This window comes from Narcine bancroftii, chromosome 3 (genome assembly GCF_036971445.1).
Source record: "Narcine bancroftii isolate sNarBan1 chromosome 3, sNarBan1.hap1, whole genome shotgun sequence".
Lineage (NCBI taxonomy): Eukaryota > Metazoa > Chordata > Chondrichthyes > Torpediniformes > Narcinidae > Narcine > Narcine bancroftii.
This window is the reverse complement of record NC_091471.1, coordinates 159,636,124-159,649,395: the sequence shown is the minus strand read 5'-3', so window position 1 is coordinate 159,649,395 and position 13,272 is coordinate 159,636,124. Positions and strand designations below refer to the sequence as shown.

The 13,272-nt window shown below is 48.1% G+C and overlaps 1 protein-coding gene and 1 long non-coding RNA gene across 10 annotated transcripts in view; one reads left to right on the top strand and one right to left on the bottom strand.

The window, feature by feature from the left end:
* rap1gds1 (RAP1, GTP-GDP dissociation stimulator 1) overlaps window positions 1-13,272 on the top strand; it is a 105,277-nt gene that overhangs the window by 61,589 nt on the left and 30,416 nt on the right. The window lies entirely within an intron of this gene.
* LOC138757780 (uncharacterized) overlaps window positions 1-13,272 on the bottom strand; it is a 30,899-nt gene that overhangs the window by 16,919 nt on the left and 708 nt on the right. The window lies entirely within an intron of this gene.

The following is a 13,272-nucleotide window of genomic DNA, read 5'->3' as shown; positions in this document are numbered from 1 at the left end:
GCCTTAAAGATAATAGCCTTAAAGATAATAGCCTTAAAGATAATAGCCTTAAAGATAATAGCCTTAAAGATAATAGCCTTAAAGATAATAGCCTTAAAGATAATAGCCTTAAAGATAATAGCCTTAAAGATAGTAGCCTTAAAGATAGTAGCCTTAAAGATAGTAGCCTTAAAGATAGTAGCCTTAAAGATAGTAGCCTTAAAGATAGTAGCCTTAAAGATAGTAGCCTTAAAGATAGTAGCCTTAAAGATAGTAGCCTTAAAGATAGTAGCCTTAAAGATAGTAGCCTTAAAGATAGTAGCCTTAAAGATAGTAGCCTTAAAGATAGTAGCCTTAAAGATAGTAGCCTTAAAGATAGTAGCCTTAAAGATAGTAGCCTTAAAGATAGTAGCCTTAAAGATAGTAGCCTTAAAGATAGTAGCCTTAAAGATAGTAGCCTTAAAGATAGTAGCCTTAAAGATAGTAGCCTTAAAGATAGTAGCCTTAAAGATAGTAGCCTTAAAGATAGTAGCCTTAAAGATAGTAGCCTTAAAGATAGTAGCCTTAAAGATAGTAGCCTTAAAGATAGTAGCCTTAAAGATAGTAGCCTTAAAGATAGTAGCCTTAAAGATAGTAGCCTTAAAGATAGTAGCCTTAAAGATAGTAGCCTTAAAGATAGTAGCCTTAAAGATAGTAGCCTTAAAGATAGTAGCCTTAAAGATAGTAGCCTTAAAGATAGTAGCCTTAAAGATAGTAGCCTTAAAGATAGTAGCCTTAAAGATAGTAGCCTTAAAGATAGTAGCCTTAAAGATAGTAGCCTTAAAGATAGTAGCCTTAAAGATAGTAGCCTTAAAGATAGTAGCCTTAAAGATAGTAGCCTTAAAGATAGTAGCCTTAAAGATAGTAGCCTTAAAGATAGTAGCCTTAAAGATAGTAGCCTTAAAGATAGTAGCCTTAAAGATAGTAGCCTTAAAGATAGTAGCCTTAAAGATAGTAGCCTTAAAGATAGTAGCCTTAAAGATAGTAGCCTTAAAGATAGTAGCCTTAAAGATAGTAGCCTTAAAGATAGTAGCCTTAAAGATAGTAGCCTTAAAGATAGTAGCCTTAAAGATAATAGCCATTGTACGCATAACCATCTGTATGATAACTGACAGTAAATTTGATTTTTGACAATTGTCTTTAAGGAATAAATCTTCACCAGTCTCTAGGTGAAATTAAGCAAATGTTTTATTGATATGTATGCATGTGAATTTTTGTACCTTTTTATCCCCCACTTCATCATTAACCCTTAGAAAGGGGTATTGTGGTTGCAGCACTGCAGAACAGGTGGAATCGTGGCAGATGCACTGTAAATGTTAATCTGAGGAAGAGCTGTAGTGTTTTTCACCTTAATTACTCAAGGGCTACAGATTCTCATTGATCTAACAATTATTGCTGATCTGAAAGAACAAAATCTAACAGGAAAATGATGGAAATTTTAAAATTATATTTCTTAATATAGTACTAGATTGGGAAGCTTCAGATAATGTACCCTTTTTTTAATAACTTGTATTTTTGACAGTATTTTCAGTTCTATTAATGTTTACTAAAATTTAATAAAGTTTTTGGTTGTTTGAATAGTTTTTGATATTTGTATCTCAGACGCTTCCTCATTGATACAGGAGCAGAGGTCAGGGTTCTGCCCCTGTCGGGACAGGACACCAGGAAACAACAGTTGAGCCCTGTACTGAGGGCTGCCAACAACAGCATGATTGGACCTAAGGTACTTGCAAGGTCCAACTGCAGTTGCAAGGCAGCCTATTCTCGGGGGTGTTCATCCTGGCCACAGTGGAACAGCTGCTCCTCGGGGCAGACTTCCTCCGTGCCCACAGCCTGCTAGTGGACCTCAAGGGAAGGAGATTGGTCCACACAGACTTTTCAAACCTTCCCCCTCAAAGACTCCAGGTCCCAGCACTCCACCTGGACTCTGTGCAGCGATAGAACAATGAGTACGCCAGGGTCCTGACAGAGTTCCCTGCAGTGCTCACCCCCAAATTCACCACTGTGATGTCCTGACAAGGAGTACAGCACCGCATCCTGACCCAGGGCCCACTGCTTCACTTGAGGGCAAGACGCCTTCCTCCAGAGAAGCTCCAGCTGGCGAAGGAGAAATTCAGGAAGCTGGAGGAGCTTGGCTTCGTATGGCAGTCAGACAGCCCAGGGGCCTGCACATGGTACACAAAGCAACTGGGGGCTGGAGACCATATGGCAACTAGCGCCGGCTCAACGAGACCACAACAGCGGATCGGTACCCCCACACCATACATCCAGGACTTTGCGACTAACCTGCACGGAGCAAGAATCTTCTGCAAGGTGGACCTCATGCAGGGATATCATCAGATCCCAGTACACCTGATGACTGCCATCATCACCCTGTTCAGCCTCTTTGAATTCCTCCGAATGCCATTCAGGCAAAGAACGCTGCACAGATCTTCCAGCAACTCATGGACGCAGTGGGCCATGACCTGGACGGCACCTTTGTGTACCTGGATGACATCCTGGCGAGTAGGAGCATATGGCGCAACTCTACACCCTACTGAGCGAGTTCAGCCAAATGCCAGTTCTGATTGGAGGTCATCGACTTCCTTGGCCACAGAATAACCAGGGAAGGGGGCACACCGCTACCCAGTAAAGTGGAGGCCATCTGGAAGTTCCCCAGACTCAACACAACCCAAAGACTACAGGAGTTCATGGGGATGATCAATTTCTCACAGTTCATCCTGTCAGATGCCCAGATCGTGTGGCCCTTGTTCGCCTGGATGGCAGGCAAGGCGAAGGACGTCACCTGGGACAAGGAGTCAATGGAAGCCTTCATGAAGACCAAGGAAGCCCTGGCAAATGCTGCTCTCCTGGCACATCCCAGGTCAGACGCTTCAACGGCCTTGACTGTGGATGCCTCAGGAACCGCGATCGGCAGGGTTCTGGAGCAGCAGAGATTGAAGGAAGTTGGCGGTTGCTGGCTTTCTTCAGCAAACTTCTGTGGCCTCCAGAACTGAAGTACAGTGCTCCCATCAGAGCTACTGGCACTGTATTTAACTATCTGCCAATTCATGTACTTCCTTGAGGGCAGGTTCTTCATGACTTTCACAGATCACAAGCCCCTGACTTTCGCCTTAGTTAAGATCTCAGACCCTTCGTTGGCCCGCCAGCAACTACACCTGTCTTGCATCTCTGAGTACACCACATATGAAGGGCTCATCTCCAGCAAGGACAACGTGGTGGCTGATGCACTGTCCAGGCAAAGTATCCACATGCTATCAAGGGGAGTGGACTTCATGGCACTGGTGGAGGCACAGCAGAAAGACGAGATGCCCCAATACAGGACTGCCTTATCAGGACTGCAGATCCAGGACATCCAAGTCACCACAGGTAACACCACCCTCCTGTGCGACGTGGCCATCAGTCAGGTCAGATCCATCGTCCCAGGTTTTTGACTCCATCCACGGACTGGCTCACCCATCAGGTCCACAATTTGGCTGGTGGCCAGCAAATATGTGTGGCATGGATTCTGGAAACAGGTCAGTGGGTGGGTGAAGGTGTGCACGCAGTACCTAACAACCAAGCAGCGCACCAAGACCCCACCTCAGCACTTCAAGCCCACAGAATGAAGGTTCAACCATGTAGATGTAGGACCCTTGCTGGTATCGCAGGGTTTCTGTTATCTGTTTACAATGGTCAACCGCTTCACCAGGTGGCCAGAAGCAGTCCCGCTGGCAGACACGTACACAACCTCGTTCGCCAGGGCCCTCCTATAGTCCTGGGTGGCATGGTTTAGGTTACCATCCCACATCATATCTGACAGAGGAGCCAAGTTCACCTCCAGTCTGTGGTCCGACCTAATCAGCCTGTGGGATGCCCAGCAGCATCACACAACAGCTTACTGCCCACAGTCTAGTGGATTGGTGGAGTGCTTCTTCAGGCACCTCGAAACCACGCTCATGACCAGACTCCAAGGACCCAACTAGATAGACGAGCAACCATGGGCGCTGTTGGGCATCCGCATGGCACCCAAGGAGGACCTCAACAACTCTTTGGCCGAACTTGTCTACGGAGCCCAACAGAATTCTCCCAAGAGAATTCATACCATCCCCAGGCAGACAGCAGGATGACTCTACAGCGTTCCTCAATAGGCTAAGGGAAAGGGTTGGCAACCTGGCCCCAACTCCACCTTCTAGGCACAGACACACAAGGACCAACATTCCCAAAGACGTGCAGGACTATGAGTATGTTTTCATTCCCAGGGGTCCACATCGCCCACTGCTTCAGAGGCCATACAGGGTCCATTCCGGGTCATCCATAACAACAGGGTCACGTTCGAGCTGGAGGTCAGAGGCAAGATGGAAGTCTTCATCACAGATAGGCTGAAGCCGGCACACCTGAACCTGGTGCACCCGATCGAGATACCAGCACCACGCCGAAGAGGCAGGTACTGAAGGATGCAGAGACTTTTCCTCCAGGCACTAAGAACAGTAACAAGGACAATACTGCTGTTTCTGGGGGGGGGGTCATGTGGTGGCCTGCTGCTGCCGCAATCAAGCCAGCGCTCTGGGCGGTGAGCGCAACCAAATGCCAGCAGCCCATGCAGCGGCAATGGCCCCAACAAGCAAACTGGCAAGGCAAGGGCAACTTAAAGGTCAGCCAACCCAGAATTGTGCTGTCCTTGCTGTGCAGCAAACGGACAGGGACAGCGCTGGGGGAAAAGAGCATTGTTATGCAGGAAAGTACCCGTGCACGGGAAACCTGCTTTTGTTATGCATGTTGTGACATCAGCCAAGGGGAGGCCACAGCGAGAACAGTGCAAATATAAAAATTGGGCCTGAGTCATAATAAAACTTAAAGCTTAACCTGACTACACCATGTGTGTGTGTGTATGTCTTCTTTCAAGAAGCAGGTGGTTACACACCAATAGATTTTTTTTTTGGTTTCAAAAAAATGGATTGAGATAATGATGAAATTCCCAAATCCTGCCTTGCCATTATTCCCCTTGCATTAATTGTATCCTTGTTCATTTGTTCTGGTTCTTAATCTCCCTCAATGTTGAACTTTGAACTCTTGAATTTTGTTCTAAACCTTATTTAATCTCCATTCTCTTACTGTAATCCTTTCCAATTTTGCATCTGGCCCAGGATTTTTACCCTTATAAAATGTGTATTCTCTTGTGCTTGTGGCCTAAGACCTACCTTTCTCTAACCTCTGAGAGTAATGAAATTAATTCCAATGTAAGTACGTTGTCAAAAAGGATTCTGAATGTGAAACGTTAGAGCACAGTACAGGCCATTCAGCCCACAATGTTGTGCCAACCTAAATAAACCTACCCAACAATCTAAACCTGTAATGAGGTGACCAGAACTGAACATAATATTCCAAATGTGGATTAACCAGAGATTTATGGAGCTGCAGCATTACCTCATGGCTCTTAAACTCAATCCCCTGACGAGTGAAAGCCATCATGCCATATATAATCTTAACAACGCTATCAACTTGTGTGGCAAACTTGAAAGATCTGTGGATTAGGACATCAAGGTCATTCTGTTCTTTCACCTTCTGATTGCATCACTTCACACTTATCCAGATTGAATTCCATCTTCCATTTTTCTGCCCAACTCTGCATACTGTCTGTATCCTATTGTAACCTACAACAACCTTTTATACTATCCACAACACCTCCAACCTTTGTGTTATCTGCAAACTTACTGACATATCCTTCCATTTCTTCGTCCAGCTCATTTATAAAAATCACAAGGAGCAGGGGTCATGGAACTGACCTCCAGGTAAAATCTGTTCCATATATTACTACATTCTGCTTTCTGTAGGCAAGCCAATTATGAATCCTTACAGCCAAGGTTTCATGGATCCCATGCCTCATCTTTCTGACTGAGCCTACTATGGGGAACCATGTCAAATGTGTTGTAAAGTTCAGAAAACACCTTATCTACTGCCCTACCTTGATCAATTTCTTTTGTCACTACTTTTGTTTTAAAAAATTCTAGGCTTGTGAGGCCCGACCTGCCCCTCACAAAGCCATGCTGTGTATCCTGAGAAGACTATACCTCTAAATCTGCATAAATCCTGTTGCTGAGAATCCTCTTCACCACTGATGGAAGAGTCACTGGTCTATAATTCCATGGATTCCCCCTATTATCTTTTTAAACAAAGGGAATACATTTTCATTCTCCAATCCTCTGGTACCTCCTCTATGATCAGGGAGGGTGCAAATATCATTGTCAATGCCCCTGCAATTTCTTCCCTTGCTTCCTGTAGTAAACTGGGGTATATCTTGTCTGGGACTTGTGAATCGGAAGATCCAGCACTTCCTCTTTCTTAACCTCAACCTGCTCCAGTACATAAACCTCACCAGGGTCCTTCTCTCTGGTGAATACTTGCAGAGAGTATTTATTTAGGACCTCCTCTGCTTCCAGGCATATGTTCTCTCCTTTTATCCTTCTGCAACCTTACTTTCACTCTAGTCATCCTTCTGTTCTTCACATATGCATAGAACACCACAAGGCTTTCCTTGATCCTACACGCCAAGGTCTTCTCATGCCCCTTTCTTGCTCTCCTGTATTTTCCCAAATTCCTTCCTGACTACCATATGAGCCCTTCCTGATTTTGCTTCTTAAAATTTGTCTGCTTCCTTCTTCCTTTTAACTAGCTGTCTCACCTCTTTTGTCAACAATAGTTCCCTTATCAAGCTATCTTTTCCCTGTTCAGTGAAAGAAATCTATCCAGAACCCCAGATCCTTAAACAACCTCCACGTTCCTTCCTTTCTCCCCAAGAGCATCTACTCTCAATTTACTCTCCCCAGTTCTTGCCTAATCCCATCGTAATTATCCCTTCCCCAATTAAACAATTTGTGGCAGTGCACATCCTCGTGGCGAACCAGCCTCGCTTGTATCGCTGCACCGGCAGGGCAGCCGCGAGAAGATGGCATCATCGGGAGACCTCCGTTCCTTGTGGATTAGGCCAGGGCGCGCGCCTCGAGTGAGCATGGTGACGTCACCGCTGATGCAGGGGTGGAGCTCATGCAGCCCTTCAAAGGCGCACGCGAAGTTTGAATAAACAGTTCGTTTGAAACCCCCCAACGTGGTAGTGATGTGTTTCATTCCTTGTAGCAGCCACTAAATTGGTGACCCCAGCAAGTCCAGACGGTTTTCTAGCCTCCCGATTATGGATTCAGCAGCAATCAGCGCGGTGGCGGTGAAACTCCCCCACCTACCCCCCGCCCACGCACTTGGTTCGGGCAGGCGAAAGCACAGTTTTGCCTCAGACACATCACCTCAGATGCCATGATTTTCTACCACATCGTGAGCACGCTTGACAAAGAAACTGCGGCCAGAGTGGACGACCTTCACAACCCACCGGAGGAAGGTAAATACCTCGCTCTCAGAAGCCTCCTCCTCGGGACCTTCAGCCTCTCCCGTCAGAAGCACACCACCAGGCTCCTACACCTGGATGATCTGGGTGACAGAACCCCATCTGCCCTCATGGATGAGATGCTGGCAGAGGGCCACAGACCCTGCTTGATGTTCAAACAGGCTTTGCTTGAGCAGATGCCGGAGGACATCCACCTCCTACTGGCAGATGAAGATTTGTCAGATCCACGCAGAATCACAGCCTGTGCAGACGTCCTGTGGCGGACCAAGAGAGAAAATAAGGCCACTCTTAGCCAGGTCACCCACCCAGGACCCAATCGGCTGCAAGTGCCCCCCAAGCACAAACAGGAAGAAAACCACCCCACCTGGTGTTTCTACCATCAATGATGGAGGGCCCAATCCCGCAAGTGCAGGCAGCCTTGTTCGTTCCAGGGAAACGACCCGGCCAGCCGCTTTGACGGCTGGCTGCGCGAACAGCCTCCTGTATGTGATTGATAAGTCCAGTGGTCGGCGTTTCCTGGTAGACACCGCAGCAGAACTGAGTGTGCTTCCCCCAACCACCCTCAAGACCCAACCCTATGGGCAACCAGTGGATCCTCCATCAAGACTTTCGGTACACGCAGCGCACCAATCCAGATCAGCATGGACAAATTCCACTGGAAGTTTGTACTGGCCTCAGTGGGCACAGCGCTGCTGGGAGCCAAGCCTGTTGGTGGGCGTCAAAGGCAAGCGGTTGGTACATGCCCGCACCTTCCAATCCATTCGCCTCGACTCCATAGACTCATGCGACGCGGGAATGGCTTCCATTAGCACCCACAAGGACGAGTATTCTCACATGCTCAACAATTTCTCTGCCATCCTGCAGCCGCAGTTCACTTCTGCCATGCCCCAACATGGAGTTCGCCACCACATTTCAACCCAGGTCCCCTCCCATCCATGCCAAAGCCAGGCGGTTGCCCTCTGAGAAGCTGCAACTGGCAAAGGAAGAGTTCTCTCAACTGCAAGAGCTGGGGATCTTCCGCAGGTCGGATAGCCCTTGGGCCTCCCCCCCATATGGTCCCAAAGGCTTCAGGGGGTTGGCACCCATGCAGGGACTACCACCGCCTTAACAATGCATCCACGCCAGACCCATACCCCATCCCGCATATATAGGACTTTACGGCCAACTTGCATGGTGCCTGAGTTTTCTGAAAGGTCGACCTGGTACAGGTTACCACCAAATCCCGGTCTACCCCAACAACATCGGCAAGACCGCTATCATCACCCCGTTAAGCCTATTCGAGTTCCTGCAGATGACCTTCAGCCTTAAAAACGCGACCCAGACATTTCAACGGCTGATGGACGCAGTGGACAGATACTTGGACTTCATGTTTATCTATTTCGATGACATCCTCATCACCAGTCGGGACCACGATGAACACAAGGTCCATCTCCATGCTCTATTCACCCGTCTGGCCTCACAGTCAACATGGCCAAGTGCCAGTTTGGCAAGGAGTCCCTGCAACTCCTGGGCCATACCATCTCCGTGGACGGGGCCACTCCAACACCTGAGAAGGTTGCAGCTGTGCACCAGTTCCCAAAGCCCGACACCATCAAAGGTCTACAGGAATTCACTGGGATGGTCAACTTATTACCACAGTTTCATCACGGGAGCGGTTCGCATCATGCGGCTGTTGTTCGCACTAATTGCTGCCAAGAACAAAACCCTGGAATGGATGGAAGAGGCCGAGAACGCTTTCATCGCGATGAAATATGCCCTGGTGAGCGCCACCTTAGTTGCCTACCTGGAGCCTGATGCCCACACCGCACTCTCAGTGGACGCTTCAGCCACGGCCGTCGGGGGCGTCCTGGAGTAATCAGTCAACAGCCAGTGGTGCCCGCTTGCTTTCTTCAGCAAGCACCTCCCCCCCCGCCCCGGAACTAAAATACAGCGCCTTTGTTTGACGGGGAGCTTCTCACCCTGTACCTGGCCATCAGACACTTCTGATACTTCCTGGAGGGCAGGCCATTCACCATTTTCACCGACCACAAACTGCTCACTCAGGCCCTCGCAATGTTAATGGATCCCTGGTCAGTGCACCAGCAGCAGTATCTGTCCTACGTATCAGAGTTCACCACCGACATCCGACACTGAATGGGTAAGGACAATGTTGTTGCAGATGCGCTCTCAAGGCCTACCATCCATAGCCTCGCTCCCGGCCTGGACTACGCCCAGCTAGCACAGGCGCAGAAGGAGGATGCAGACTGTGCCAGAGTATTTAGAGGTGGTTTGGGAGGAATTGTTAGAGCAGCTTGCACACTCACATTTTAAAACAGAATATTTGCAGGATTTTTGCAGAATCCTTTTTTGCAGGAGGCAACAAAGTATCTATAGCGGCTTGCCTGGGAGAGCATGTGATCTTTGCAGGCAGAGGGAGAACAGTTTTGCTCTAAGAGAGGGAGGGAGGGAGTGAAATACATAGGAGAGAGACAGAAATCAGTTCCAGAGGGTCATGCTGACAAACTTTGGAAGGCTGCCTGGTTGAAGGAGAAGACTGGCAATCTGAAAGGTGGCCTCAAAGAAAGAGGATCATCTGGAGAACCCTGAAGGGGGCAAGTTTCATCAGCAAGTCTGAGAAGGAATTTCAGGTGCAGATGTCCTGGAAAAGGAATCTCTCTCTGAAAACCAGCAAGAACCCTCCTGAATGATAACCATTTGCCTGTTAAGTATCAAAGACTGGTGAACTTTGTTAATGCTAACTTCTGTACATAGTACAAAAATTGCCTGCAACCAGTGAGACTGTGATCCAAAGAACTTTTCTAATATTAAATATACATTACACACACCTGCACTTAGTATTAGAGGGGGAATTAAGTAGTTAGGTAGGTTAAAGTTTAATTCTGTTTTTTTTGTTCAATTATAATTAAAAACTACTTTTGTTTCAGTGACCCTGTGTTGTGCATGTCTCTTGCTGCTGGTTTTTGGGGTCCTCTTAATTCCATAACAAGACACACAAGCTTTCTGCACCGCCATTTCAAGCCTCCTGCTCCAGGAACTCAAACTTCTGGATAGCCCCAACACGCTGCTCTGCAACATCTCCACTGGCTAGGCACGCTTGGTAGTCCCATCGCAATGGAGTCCGCAGGCCTTCAGGATGGTCCACGACTTGGTTCGCCCCTCGATCAAGACCTCGGTTCGCATGGTGGCAGAACGATTCGTGTGGAAGGGCCTCAAGAAACAGGAAGCCCAGATGGTGAGAAACTGCACGCAGTGCCAGACCTCATCCAGTGCCATGTAAAAGCCCTGGTACAGCAGTTTGACTCCACGGCCAAGAGTTTCGAACACATACTCATCGACATCGTGGGCCTCCTGCCGGTGTCCAGGGATGCCCGCTATTTGTTGACCGTGGTCGACCGCACGATGAGGTGACCAGAAGCCGTCCTGCTGAGAGACACTTCCACTGAGACCTGCGCCAAGAACCTACTCCCCCACTGGATCACGAAGCCCAGAGTCCCAGCACACATGATGAGCAACAGGGGCACCCAGTTCACATCCGCCCTCAGGTCACAGCTGGCAAACCTCTTGGGGATAAAGCTCCATCACACCACCACATACCATCCCCAAGCCAATGGCCTAGTGGAGCGCTTTCATCAGCACCTGAAGTCAGCTCTCATGGCTCACCTCACCGGCCCCAACTGGATGGATGAATTGCCCTGAGTCCTGCTCGGCATCAGAATGGCTGTGAAAGAAGACCTACAAGTATCGTCCGCGGAGTTGGTCTATGGTGCACCACTGTCGCTACCCAGGGAGTTCTTCAGCCCAAGCATTGGTTCCACGTCGAGAATCAGACCTTGCTGGCAGACTTGTGGAGTAAGGTCGCCTCACTAGCGCTCCCATCACCGACCCACCATGGCAGCCGCCCATCCTGCGTCCCCAAGGAGCTGGCCACAGCTGATTTCGTTTTCATCCAGCGAGATTCACACACCGCACCCCTACGAGGGCCTCTACAAAGTCCTGCCATGCTCAGGCAAGACATTGATATTCACAGTCAACAGACTCCAGGTGGCGCACCTGAACCTTAGCCAGCCGGGACTGATGGCCCAGCCGAAACGACTAGGTCGGCCACCCAAGTGGTGAGACACGTAAACCAGTTCTGGGGGGAGGGGGGGGGGTTGTGTGGAAAACCGGCCACGCTTGTATCGCCGCACCGGCGTGGCAGCCGTGAGAAGTTGGTGCTGTCGGGGGACCTCCGTGCCTCATGGTTTAGGCCAGGGCGCGGGCCTCGAGCGAGTGTGGTGACGTCACCACTGACGCGGAGGCGAAGCTCGTGCCACCCTTAAATGACGCAAGCAAAGTTTGAATAAACAGTTAGTTTGAAGCCCCCAACATGGTAGTGGTCTGTTTCATTCCTTGTAGCAGCCGCTACAAATTTACCATTTTGTCCACTCCTAACTTTATCCATAGCTTTTCTAAATTTCAAGGAGTAGTGGCCACAGTCACTGAAATGCTCCCACATCAAGTGATCTGTCACCTGACTGGGTTAATTGTCCAGTACTAGATCGAATATTGGCCTCTCTTCTCCTCAGCTTGTCCACATAGTGTGAAACACTAAAGTCTGCAGACACTGTGATTGTAGTAAAAGCACAGAAATGCTGGGAAGAGAACTTCTTCAAGATACAGGTCCCTCTAAGAGATTTCCCAGTGGAGTCTTATCCAATGAACACCTTTTATCTGTTGGTCTGTACTCCTCACCCTGCCTTTTTAATTCAGACACCTGCCTGCTTTTTTCTCATACCTTAAAGAAGTGTTCAGGCCCAAAATGTCAGTTACATATCTGACTCCTGTGAATACTGCGATACCTGCTGAGTTTCTCCATCATTTTTGTGATTTTTATTTTGTCCACGTGTTGTGTCAGGAATCCTTGGACACACCTGACAAATTCAGTCCAACCTATTTCTCTTGCAGTAAGGCGGTACCAGTCAATATTAGGAAAGTTGAAGTCTCCCATTACACCATTTCAGTATGGGGCTACTTGTCTGCTCTCAGGGTCCTGAGGGCTATTTGGGGACCTATAGATTACTCCCAAAACCTTCCTGTTTCTGACTTCTATCCACACTGACTCAGTGGACAATCCCTCCACAACATTCTCCCTTCCTGCAGCTATGCTATTATCCCTGATTAATAATGCTTTCCCCCCACCCTTTTACCTCCCTTCCTATCCCCAATACTCACATCAGCTAATCTTGTCCTCGCATCATCTAAGTCTCTGTAACGATCACATCATAATTCCACATACTAATCCATGCTCTTTAAGTACATCTCCTTTATTCATAGAGCTTCCTGCATTGAAGCAAACATATTTCAATCCTTCCAACTGGTTACATTTATGCTCCCTCCAGTGCCTGTCCTTCCTTACAATCCTTACACACATTTCATCAACCTTTTCCTCCATCTTTTCTATTTTCTGCCCTATCATTTTGGTTCCAATCCTTCTGCCGAACTAGTTTAAATTCTCCCCAACATCTCCAACAAGTCTTTCTGCCAGGATATGTGTCCCTTTCCAGTTCAAGTGTAACACATCCATTTTGTACAGATTGCAGCTTCCCCAGAAGAGATCCCAATGATCTAGAAACCTGAAACCCTGCACCAATTTACACAGCCACATATTCTTCCTCTCACTGGTGCATGGCACAGGCAGCAATCCCAAGGTTACTAACTTTGAGATTCTGTCTTTCAGCTTCCTTCCCACCTATGTTGTTGATACCAGTATGTACTATGACTTCTGGCTGTTTACCCTCCCTTTTCAGGATGGCATGGTCCTGATCTCAGATGTCCCTGACCCTGGCACCTGGGAGGCAACAAACCATCCTTTCATTTCCATAGAATTTTCTGTCTGAACC